Source organism: Macaca nemestrina, chromosome 2, assembly GCF_043159975.1.
Source record: "Macaca nemestrina isolate mMacNem1 chromosome 2, mMacNem.hap1, whole genome shotgun sequence".
Taxonomy (NCBI): domain Eukaryota; kingdom Metazoa; phylum Chordata; class Mammalia; order Primates; family Cercopithecidae; genus Macaca; species Macaca nemestrina.
Genome location: NC_092126.1, coordinates 118923179 through 118936407, shown reverse-complemented (window position 1 = coordinate 118936407; position 13229 = coordinate 118923179).

Genomic DNA, 13229 nt, shown 5'->3' with positions numbered 1-13229 from the left:
TGTCCAAGCCTTTTGGCTAAGGAAGTGATGATAATGATGACAATGATGGATATAGCTGAAGGAGAAGTTATAATCTATTCTTAGTCTCTTTGGGCTACTGTAACAAAATACCATAGACAGAGTGGCTTATTAGCAACAGAAATTTATTTCTCATGGTTTTGGAAGCAGAGAAGTCTGAGATCAAGATACTGGCAGATTCAGTGTCTGCTGGAGGCCCACCTTCTCATAGATGGCCATCTTCTCACTGACCTCACGTGGCAAGACGGGTGAGGGAACTCTGGGGTTTCTTTAATGGGGCCACTAATCCCATTGATGAGGGTTCCACCCTCATGCCATAATCACCTCCCAAAAGCTCCACCTCCTAATACAATTGCATTGAGGATGAGCTTTCAACAAATGAATTTTGGAGGGACTCAACATTCGGTCTATGGCAATCTATTAAGCATTTGTGTTAAGAGTTTTACATATACTCTTTAATATTCACAACAATTCTGTTAGGTTCATCCTGTTATCACAGTTTTACAGCTGAGGCTTGGAGAGACTAGATAAATTTCCAAAGGTGACATACCTGTGAAGAGATGTAGCCAAGCTCCAAACCCAGACCAGCCTTTCAAATATACTTGTCAATATACTTACCAACCTGAGCCTGTACATTTGCAGTTTCCGTAAAATGCTAATTGGTTGCGCCTCTTTTGATTAGCAGCAATTTCACTTACCAAAGTCATGTCAATAGTATTTCATCATGTGATTCTCACCTAAGTATCCTGATGGGCAGAATTTGTGTTGGGACCAAAAAACATGTTAGCTACTCAGTATTCCTTTTTATTTTTTCTTTTTGAGACAGAGTCTCACTCTGTCACCCAGGCTGGAGTGCAGCACGATCTTAGCTCACTGCAACCTCCACCTCCCAGGTTCAAGCAATTCTTCTGCCTCAGCCTCTCAAAAAGCTGGGATTACGGGCATGCACCAACACCCCGGCTAATTTTGTAGTTTCAGTAGAGTCGGGGTTTCACCATGTTGGCCAGGCTGCTCTCGAACTCCTGACCACAAGTGATCCATCCACCTCGGCCTCCCAAAGTGCTGGGATTATAGGTGTGAGCCACCGCACCCGGCCTCAGTATTCTTTAAATGCCTGCTGAACTCATTGTTTCTGTCCTGCGCAGTTCCCATCTGCAATTACCTTGTGCTACCACATGGTGCCGCTGTTGGAGATGGGTCCTGTATGGTCTGACTAAAGTTGTCTGACGGCTCTGTGATGCTCTTGCTGGTCCACTTCCTGGCTCCAGCTGCAGTGATGTCTTTGGGAGATTTTGGCATCAGCCACATTCTGAGCTAAACCAATTTTCCTCTGAGGGGCCTTAGGTAATCCCAATTCCTCAGCCTGTCTCATGAATTTCTTTTCTTAGGCACTGTGTCTACTACTCTAGTTGGATAGTATTTTATCTATCTATCTGCATTTGGGATGGATAGCTACACCACAATCTTATGGTATCTGATGTGCTAAAAAGGAGACATACAGAATCACAGAATGCATCAACAGGTGGACAAATCATCCCTCACATGGAATAATCTCTTAGGGAGGCTGTAGATGAAGTGGTGAAGGGTACGGGATTTTGATGCTTGCCAACTTGGTTCAAATCTTATTTTCACCACTCTCATAGCATGTATGATTTGGGGCAAATATTTTCATTTCTGAGCCGCAGATTTCCTTATTTGTAAATATTAACTTTTTAATGAGTTGGTTGTAGTGCTTGACTAAGATAATCTGCATAGATAATCTGCATAAGGTCTTAGTAAGTTTTGCTAAGTATAACTATTATTAATTAGTTCCTCTGTGCTCTAGGCTAGAATTTCATAAGTTAATTCTGCCATAACACTTGTGTAAATTCAAGTTTGTTCCAATGTGATTAATATATTAGGAAACAATTTGAGCATAACGCAAATTTAGTGTTTGGGTATGCTCAGTGTTGCCTGGGAGAAACACTAGGTGAATGCAAAAAACTGTACACAGCTGAACAATGACATGTAGCAATATACAAAACACGTTTGCACACAGCTGAAACACCTACCAGCTACCTCAGTTCTGCACATGGGTTGTGAGTCACACCACCCACATCTGGCATTACAACTTTCCATCTAATTTTAGATAACCCTCCACTACATAAAAACTCACAAGTCACAACCCTTGTGACACCCACTTCCACAAACTTCAGATCTTTTTCAAGGTAAAGTGCCATATTTATTATAGTATTTATGTATTTCTCAGCTACTTAACATGTGTGAAAATGGGCTACCATTTTTATGAGGTTCCTCTTGTATTTTACGGTGTCACTGGGGAAGATGTTGAGTGTGCCCCAATGCCATAAGTCCTTTGGTTTTTTATTGTATGCTTTTGTGAAGTGTGGTGATTGTCAGGAACACATATACTGTGTTATAGCAGAACTGATGGTTCTTGCTATTCATCTATGAAATACTGCACCTGCTCTCAAAGGGGCTTGCAAATCAGTGGGAGACTTGTGCCCATGAAGTTTGATTTGGGTCACTGGCATCCAAGTCTGCAGTGCTAATGGTTGAAGGGCAGAATAGGTGTTCTCTGCAGAGCCTGGGCAGGGCACTTGCTCACTGAATCCTTCCTTGGTTTCTCAGAGCAGCTAACTAGAAGCTATGGTTGGCATAGTCTGGCATATACTGACCCTTCGTCACAGGAAATTGTCATAGGAAAGCTTTCCAGCACTTCCATTTCTCTCTTCTCATCTTCCTTTCATCTCTTATGTGCTTAAAGCCCTGAAGATGGGTATCGGATACCATCTTTCTGCTTAAATTGGCAGCTACTTCTGGTAGTCTGGTAGTAAAGATGCCTCAAATTGGCTTAGGGTTTTAAGATTTATTTCAATGTAATTTTACAGTTAACTAATCTACTTTATTATTTAAAGTATCCAAAAAAGTTGATAAGATTGTTTTAATGATGGCACGTCTAATGTGGGGATATCACATACATATGTATGGCCATTTTCCATTTCCTGCCGTGGCTGACATTACTAGTTATCCTAAATTCCTTTTCTTGCTGAGCATGATTTTTTTTTTGAGGCAGTACTCCACACAGTGCCTGCCAATGAACTGGCAATAAGAAATTATGCTTACTCGATGTCTAGGCTTTTGAGTTCTGCAGGGCAGATTATATCTCTGTCCTCTATCACAGTGGATATGTGACAAATGTTAATGAGGTGGGTGGAATGACAGAGGAAGCAGACAAGGCATGTTAGGGGATGCGCTCGTGGTGAGGATGCCTACACTTTTCAGTCCATGTTAGGCAGTGGGATGTTAACTGTGTGCTTAGCTGTGGCACACCTCAGTGCTTAGCTGTGGCACCCTCAGGCAGCCAGTTCCCTCATCAGAAGTCACACCCCAGGATTAGTGAGCCAGCAATCTTATCTGAAAGCCTTTTGGCTCTCTTTAGTTCCTCCCTCTATCCCATAGGCTCTGAGGATTTGCATAAGGGATGCTAGAGATGAGTTTTTCTTGGTGAATGAGTAGCTTATCTGTAGTATGATGAATATTAGAAATGGGCTGTCACTAGTGACACTAATGCAGTCAATATATGGATTGGTTGAACTACTGTTGTCAACTATTGGTTGACAACCGCCCATTTTCTAATTAAACCTATAGCCTGTTCATTTGGGGCTGGACCCTGAAGCATGACCTTAAATGAGACCGCTTAGTCACTGGTGCACAGATTTTTGTTTGTCTAATGCTGACTGTATGGTGAACACAAACTTGACCCTGGACTATTGACACATCTGCTTTGAGTCAATCTTTTATGCAAGAGCTGTAGTCAGCGCACCTGAGAAGTCACAGAGCTGGGATTTCATCAACTTTATAGCACAGCCTCTGTGCACTGTTCTGTGCATCCTTGTTAATTAATGCTTGTTTAAGAAAGGTCTCCCAGTGGGATGGATTTAGGGTGAAACTTGTTTTTAGTAGGAAGGTTGTGGAGTGGGGCTAACCCTTACTCACAATAACCAAAGACACGTGGTTACCAAAAGTACCTATTACTTAAGCATGATGGTCTTAGGTCAGTTTGCAACTCCAAGGCCATACAGAAAATTAGGTCAAATCTGCAGCCACTGCCCACATCAGTGCTTCTTCCCTAGAACTGTATGATTAATATATTTTTTTTTGGTAGGGCTAAGATGTATGGTAGTGTAGGTGGTGCACTGCAAGAAGGTTACACCCTTGAGACATCCTTTATATCACACATACTGTGTATTTATTATGTCTGTTTTCTGGCAGATATCAATAGAGTACTGTGGTTTTTTTAAAGGTGGTATATTATGACATCTTTCTGACAAGTAGAAGGAAAGGGTTTTAAGGGAAAGGATGCCTTCTAATCTTCACTAGTGGAGGACTAGTGGGTTAGATTCTTTTAGCATTTCGTTTAATCTTTCCCTCAGGTGAAGTAGGAAGAGGGCTCAAATCTCCAGGAAGTGCCTAGTATCTAATGGGACCTCTATAATTTGTTGAATGAATGAGCAGTTAAAAGAGGTAGACGTTTTGTGTTCCTAAACACTATTCAAAGGCTGCTTTTCATAGGCACAGAACTAAAATAGAGGAATATAAAGCTCTTGAGAGCTGGGGTGCTTGGCTGTGCAATTAGGAAAATAGGCAATAAAAGAGGAAGAGAAAACATGACTTACCTCCCAGCCTTCCTTAGTTAAGGAAGTGTCCCTCCCACCAAGTCACACTAAAATCCTTCGCCATGTTTCCATCTCAGCATTTCTCACAATCGGAAATGGCCGTGTTCATTTGTTCTTTCACTAAAATGTGCACTCCAGGAGAGCAGGGATTTTTATTTAATTTTTTATATGAAGATGTATTTTTAAATTTTTGCTGCAATAAAAGATGTCTTCAACAACTATTAGATTTGTGTAACGGAAGCATTTGTATAGCACATTGGTCCAATTTTTTTTTCTTTTTTTTTTACTTTAAGTTCCAGATACATGTGCAGAATGTGCAGGCTTGTTACATAGGTATACTTGTACTGTGGTGGTTTGCTGCATCTGTCAACCCATCATCTAGGTTTTAAGCCCTGAATGCGTTAGGTATTTGTCCTGATGCTCTCCCTCCCCTCGCCCCCCATCCCCCGGCAGGCTGCAGTGTGTGTTTCCCTCCCTGTGTCCAAGTGTTCTCATTGTTCAACTACCACTTATGAGTGAGAACATGCGGTGTTTGGTTTTCTGTTCCTGTGTTAGTTTGGAAAGCAGGGATTTTTAACTAATTTGTTCAGAGTTCTACCCATAGCACCTAGAACAGTGCCCAAGTAAATGTGTGGAATAAAAGAATGCATGTTGAAGATAAGTGAAACGTGTGCATTCATAGGACCAGAGAGTAAAAGGAAATGTCAGGCTATCCCATCTAGGCTGCGGTTTTACAGATGGTAAACTGGGGTTTCAGCGGAGAGTGACTGAGCATCATTTGTGCTCTTTGTAATTTCTGAACCAGACTGATTGTATGCCAGGACTGGTATTAATTTATATTCCTAAACCCACTGCACATGAATAGTAGCCTAAGACCCAGCTTGGCTCTCACAAACTCTCACCATGTCCTCTACTAGGAAGATGGAGAAATAGGGGCAGCAAGAGATAACTTTAATAAGAACCATTTGGCAGCTACAAGATATAGGAAATGGAGGTCCTGAAAGATGAATTTTATCTCAAGCACTTAATGCACAAATAGCCTCCCCATTGCAGTATCTTTCTGCAGATAGAGACTTGTCACATAGAATCTCTCAGCAGCGTACCTTAGACAAGTGTATTTTGGGCTCCCAATCTGCAAAGTCCCACATCCAGCAGCTCTCCGCTAGCTTCCTGCCGTGACAGGCCACGGTCATGTTTTCACAGAGCAAATGGCAGAGAGAACACCTGTGGAAGGCTTTGTGGATGTATTTTTTGCACTTAAAAGCTGCAGTTCACTGAGAAGGTGACAGAAAGATGGTATCAGTCATCTGTGAGCTTCAGAATTAACTGCAGGGGCATCAGGATGTTCAGGGACTGCTGGGAAGCAACTTGGGACAGGCAGCTGCTGCAAATGGCGGTCGGGAGGGACTCTGACATAAAGGCACATGTGGCAAAGTTCTTGTATCCCTGTTCCACCTGCTCTCTCTACCTGCCTTCTCCCAATTAGTGCTCACCATGCCTTGAGGAGTTGGCTTCCTGACTAGGTGAATGATCTGGCTTCTCAGAAAGATGAGGCAGTACCTAAAAGCAGACTATAAGAGCTCCTACCCTAAACCCTGCTGCGTAGGTTAACATCTGCACTCTTCAGGGCTTCGTAGGTGCTCATGGTCCCCAGATGGTAGCTTATGACACTTAGAGACAGAATCCGACCAATACTCATTGGTTCCTATAGAGATATCCAATGAACCTCTTAGGGGAAAAATTAAAGACTCTTGGACATGAATGAATGGTACTCTTCCTCTTGTTGGCACGGAGGTCATCAGGTCACATGTGGTTTTTCCCAAACTCTAGTAGCACCTTTGAAAGGAGGAATAAATTGAAGTTGTCAACATTAATTCTTCATGGACCCATGACGGTTCATACTGGTCACTGCTTTCTTTTTTTTTTTTTTAACTTTTATTTTAGGTTTGGGGGTACATATGAAAGTTTGTTACATAGGTAAACTCATGTCACAGGGGTTTGTTGTGCAGATTATTTCATCACCCAGGTGTTAAACCCAGTACTCAATAGTTATCTTTTCTGTTTCTCTCTCTCCTCCCACCGTCCACTCTCAAGTAGACCCAGTGTCTATTATTTCCTCCTTTGTGTTCGTAAGTTATCATCATTTAGTTCCCACTTATAAGTGAGGACATGAGGTATTTGGTTTTCTGTTCCTGCATTAATTTGCTGGGGATAATAGCCTCTAGCTCTATCCCTGTTCCTACAAAAGACACGATCTCATTCTTTTCTATGGTCTATGGCTGCATAATATTCCCTGGTATATATGTACCAAATTTTCTTTATCCACTCTGTCACTGATGGGCATTTAGGTTGATTTCATGTCTTTGCTGCTGTGAATAGTGCTGCAAGGAATAATATTCATGTGCATGTGTCTGTGGTAGGATGATTTGTATTCCTTTGGGTATATACCCAGTAATGGGATTGCTGGGTCAAACGGTAGTTCTGCTTTTGCTTTTTGAGGAATCACAATACTGCTTTCCACAACAGCTGAACTAATTTATACTCCCACCGACACCCTTTCTCTCTACAACCTTGCCAGCATCTGTTATTTTTTGACTTTTTAGTAATAGTCATTCTAACCAGTGTGAGATGATATTTCCTTGTGGTTTTGATTTGCGTTTCTCTAATGATCAACAATATTGAGCTTCTTTTCACATACTTGTTAGCCCCATGTATGTCTTCCTTTGAGAAGTATCTGCTCATGTCCTTTGCCCATGTTTTAATGGGATCGTTTTTCTCTTGTACGTTTGTTTTAGTTCCTCATAAATTCTGGATATCAGACCTTTCTCAGATGCATAGTTTGCAAAAATTTTCTCCCCTTCTGTGGGTTGTCTGTTCATTTTATCGATAGTTTCTTTTGCTGTACAGAAACTCTTAAGTTTAATTAGATCCCATTTGTCAATTTTTGCTTTTGTTGCAATTGCTTTTGGTATCTTTGTCATGAAATTTTTACCCTTTCTTATGTCCAGAGTGGTATTGCCTAGGTTGTCTTCTAGGTTTTTTTTTTTTTTTTTTTTAATAGTTTTGTGTTTTACATTAAAGTATTTCATACATCTTAAGTTGATTTTTGTATATGGTGTAAGGAAGGGGTCCAGCTTCAATCTTCTGCATATGGCCAGCACCATTTATTGAATAGGGAGTCTTTTCCCCATTGCTTGCTTTTGTCAGCTTTGTTGAAGATCAGGTGGTTGTAGGTGTGCAACCTTGTTTCGTGGCTCTCTATGGCTCCTTCAGCAAAGTTGCAGGATACAAAATCAATGTACAAAAATCACCAGCATTCCTGTATACCAACAACAGTCAAATGAAGGGCCAAATCAGAAAGGCAATCCCATTCACAATTGCCACAAAAAGAATAAAATATCTAGGAATACACCTAACAAGGGAGGTGAAAGATCTCTGTAATGAAAATTACAAAACCCTGCTCAGATAAATCAGAAAAGACACAAACAAATGGAAAAACATCCCATGCTCATGAATAGGAAAAGTCAATATCATTAAAATGGCCATGCTGCCCAAAGCAATGTACAGATTCAATGCTATTTCTATCAAACTACCAATGACATTCTTCACAGAACTAGAAATAACAATTTTAAAATTCATATGGAACCAAAAAAGAGCCCAAATAGCCAAGTCAATCCTAAACAAAATGAATGAAGCTGGAGGTATCACATTACCCCCAACTTTAAACTATCCTGCAGGGCTACAGTAACCAAAACCAGCATGGCACTGGTACAAAAACAGGCACATAGACCAATGGAAACTCTTTCGTTTCTAAGTGCATACAAGTCACCTAGAGAATACTTTTAGAGCCAGTTTGCAATTCCAAGTGTCACATCACTTTTCTTTTTAAAAAGGGGTCAGGAATTAATTGTTTTTTTTTTTTCTTCTTACCCATCTTCTACTCAATGCAGATTTGTGTACAGTGAGCCCATGGCTACATGCACACACTATTCCCAAACTCCAGGGACCACCTAATCTAAGGCAGGAAGTCAAATAAATTATGAGGGAAAAAAATTGAAAATTTACATAAAGTGTCATACAAATTTCTGAATTATTATGATGGAGTAGTAGGTTCTGTTGTTGTTGTTGTTGTTTTTTTTCCTCACCCACCCCTCAATCTCACTCCTTTTTGTCAGCATCTTTACCTCCCATCCTGAGTCTCCACCACTGAAGTGCCTCAGGACTTTTCCTGGGCTCTCTACACTGTGCTCTAGGGGAGTTCATCTAGCCCATGTCTGTAAATACTGTCTACATGCCAGTGACTCCCAAATTCATATCTTCCATTCTGCCATCTCTCAGAGAGAACGAAATGAATTTCAGTTAATTACCTGTTCAACTTGAATACTAGATGTATGCATGTCTTAGACTTTATGTGTCCTACACAGTATTCACGCCTCTCTGGCCCCATTGCCATTTCTCTTTCTCCCCTACTCTTTCCTATCTTGGTAAATGACATCACTGTCTTCCCAATTGCCAAACCTTGGAGTCCCCTTGATTTTTTTCTTTTGCCCTCCCCATGCCATTTTTAAACCATCGTTCATCTCATTGGCTCTAGTTCTGCAGTACAGCTCACTACTTTTTACTTTTCCATTGTTACCTTCATGGTCCAAGCTGCTGTCATCTCTTGTCAAGTCTATTTCAATACCCCCACCCCTCCCAAATTGGTCTTCCCACTTTGTGTCTCCCTGCGGTTTATCTTTTGCTCAACAGCTAGAGCAATCTTTCAAACATGGAAGTGAGATCCTGTACTCTCCTGCTTAAAACTCTCCTTGGTTTCTCATTGTGATACCCTACCAGGGCCTGTGGGATCTAACTCCCACCTACCTCTCTCAGTTCACCTCCTGCCACTTTTGAATAACTACTCTCTAGCCATATGATCTCCTTTCTGGACCTAAATATGCCGGGCTCATTTTCATGTCAGTCTATGTACTAGCTATTCCATCTACCTGGAATACTTCTCTCCCGGTTCTGTGCATGAGTAGCTTTCTCTCCCCATCCATGCCACTGCTCAAGGATCATGAAATGTTCCTTTTCTGATCATTATCTTCACTATCCCTTTATCCTGTCTGATTTTCTCCTTAGCAATTAGCATGATGTATTTCTTTATTTAATTAGTACCTACTCCACTGAAATATAAGAACCAGGAAGGGGAGCTTTACCTGTCTTGTTCCCTACTGTATCCTAGTTCCTGGCACATAGTTCGTGTTCAATATATATTTGCTAATTGTGTTAATGAAGAGATCTGAGCTCAATTTAGGTGACTGGTCCTTCTTTTCCCATCTTCATTGTCCTTTTAAAAAGACAATGTCTTTGTGTTTTTTGGCTTAAAGTTATTGTGTTGACAATGAAGAAAATAAAACAAATAGGACTGGGTAAATTTTCTTTTCCTTGAATTGGATTATTCTTCTAGAATCTGGAGATATCCTTTTTGCATCTTGCTCTGAAACAAGATTATAGAGCTAAGAACATTCCTCCCATTGTTCTTAGCATTTCTCCCAGAGACTTAGATTTCTGGGGGCAATGTTTCTTTTGTATTTCCCCTGGTTCCTGGGCTGCTGCTTTCCTCTACTGACTGTGATCTTTAACAATCTAGTTCATCAGGAAATTCAGATATCTTAAAAAGCAAACAATGTAAGGCAGTAGATGATTAAGTGCCCAGTTTTTGGAGCCAACATTCAAGTTTCTTATAATTTTCTTTTGCTTATCAGAATGTTCTTTTGATTACTGATTTTCAATAACCAGATCATTGAATTTTTTTCATAAAGAACTGAATTAGAACCATAACCTAAAAAGCGGGCACTACTACTGGTTAAAGTCTTGCAGCTGAGTGGGCCATTACTTTGCATATGATTTCAGTATTTGACAAGCATAACTATAATGTATAATGTGGTCTTGCAAGATAGAAAATTATTAAACGTTAATAAAGAGTATTGTCATATTATCATTTAATAACTGTCATATTACTAACACATTAATGGATATTATCGCAGTGCCTGGCACATATTGGGGACCATGGGGATGTTGACATGTTGATATGTGAATTTCAGATATTATTAATGTTTTTAGAAATTAAACATTACATTTATAGCTAGAGGCACCCACCTGATCCCTTGCCTCTCCTTTCTTCAGCAGATAATGGATATCCTTAAGCTGATGCAGATTCTGGAATATATTTTATTCCAAATACATTCTTTGTGTAATATGTAATATATAAGCACAATTATTTAAATACAGCATGTTATACGTATCCTTGTAATTTGTAGGGGTTTTTTTTCACTCAATAATATCTTTTTGAAATATGTCAAAAAGACATATTCCAAATGACATATTTATACATGTGGCTTTAGCACATTTCCTATAATATTCTAGTTCTCTACTGAGGAACAATTCAGGTTGTTTCCATTTATTTTTATTTTTGTTTTATTTTTTGCTATAATGGATGGTCAAGGGGAGAAGGCTAAAGCAGAGAAACTTTGACCTTGTGCCAGAATTTCTGCAGGATGTATACCTAAAAGTAGAAAGACTGGGTCATAGGCCATCTTCATATTTACACTTAGTGTATGTTGCCAAATTCCTTTACAAAATGTTGTCATGTATAATAATATGTAGGTGTTCCTAGTTCCCCATGTCCTTCTCTGCATCTGGTGTTTTCAGATTTTGAAGCATTTAAATAATTAGAAATGGTATAATGCAGTACTTTTGTTTGTTTGTTGTTGTTGTTGTTTTTTTTTTTTTTTTTTTTTGAGACGGAGTCTTGCTCTGTCCCCCAGGCTGGAGTGCAGTGGCCGGATCTCAGCTCACTGCAAGCTCCGCCTCCTGGGTTTACGCCATTCTCCTGCCTCAGCCTCCCGAGTAGCTGGGACTACAGGCGCCCGCCACCTCGCCCGGCTAGTTTTTTTGTGTGTGTGTTTTTAGTAGAGACGGGGTTTCACCGTGTTAGCCAGGATGGTCTCGATCTCCTGACCTTGTGATCCGCCCACCTCGGCCTCCCAAAGTGCTGGGATTACAGGCTTGAGCCACCGCGCCTGGCCTGTTTGTTTGTTTTTTAGAGACAGGGTCTTGCTCTGTTGCCCAGGCTGGAGCACAGTGGCATGGTCATAGCTCACTGTAACCTCAAACTCCTGGGCTCAAGCAATCCTCCTCCATCAACCTCCCCAGTAGCGGGGACTACAGATGTGTGCCACTATGCTAAGCTAATTTAAAACAACTTTTTTAGAGATGGAGTCTTGCCATGTTGCCCAGGCTGGTCTTGAACTCCTGGCCTCAAGTTATCCTCCTGCCTCAGCCTCCTAAAGTGCTGGGACTATAGGAATGAGCCAACATGCTAGGCCATGATACAGTTTTAATTTGCATTTTCTTGTTATTAATGAAGTTGAAAGCAGATTTTCACATTTCTTAGTCATTCAGGTACTTTCTTCTGTGATGTGCCTGCTAATTTTCATTGTTTATTTTTCTCTAAGATTATTGTTTAAATGAACTCTTTATATATTCTGGATATTCAGTCCTTGGTATTTCATGAACTGCAAATATCCTTTGCTAGATTGTGGATTTCTTTTTATTTTGTTTATGATGTCTCAATCCCGAAGTTATACATTTTAATGTATTTCATTATATTTTTCTTAAAGGCTTATACTTTTTGTATTATATTTTCAAAAGCCCTCCCTACTCCAATATAATAAAGACCTTATTTTATCCTTCCTTCCATGGATGGCCAATGATTCCAGCACCTATTAATGAATGGTTCGTCTTTTCCATAATATTTGAAATTCTACATCTGAAATTGTTGCAAGTTTTCATGTCTATATATAGGGTTCTATTAGTAGCTTCTATTCCATTTTAGTAGCTATGGCTGTTTCAATAACTTTAGTAAGTCTTAAAGTCTTAGGAATATGAAGAGTCGTTATATTCTGTTTCAAAATTACCTTGGCTTTTTTTCTGTCATTCAAATTTTAGAATCAGTTTATCAAGTACTAGGAAAAAAACTGTGTTGGAATTTTGATTGGAATAGTTCAGTATTTATTTGTGATATTAAGTGTTCCTTTCTGTAAATATAGCAGCAGTTTCCGTTTATCTTAGACCTCTGTTTTATGTTCTTGAATAATGTCCTTATAATTTTCTCCCTAAGGGTCTTACACGTATTTTGTTAAATTTATTTCTTGGTGTTATTTTGTAATATAACCTGTTTTTTCAAAAATAACATTTTATAATTGCTTGGGCATGTGAACATTATTGAACGTTGCATATTTTTCTTGTGTTCGGTAAATCTACTGAACTCTCTTATTAGTCCTAACAGTTTATAGTTCTCTGAATTATCTATATAAGCAAACAAGGCAATTTCTTTCTAAGTATTATACTTCTCATTTCTTTTCTTACCTTACTATATAGGACAAGAGATGTATTACATTTTGTATTCAGTAGAAATAGCAGAAGAAAGAATCCTTATCTTTCTCCTACACTAAAGGGGTTACTTTTAATATTTCTTCAGTAAGTATTATG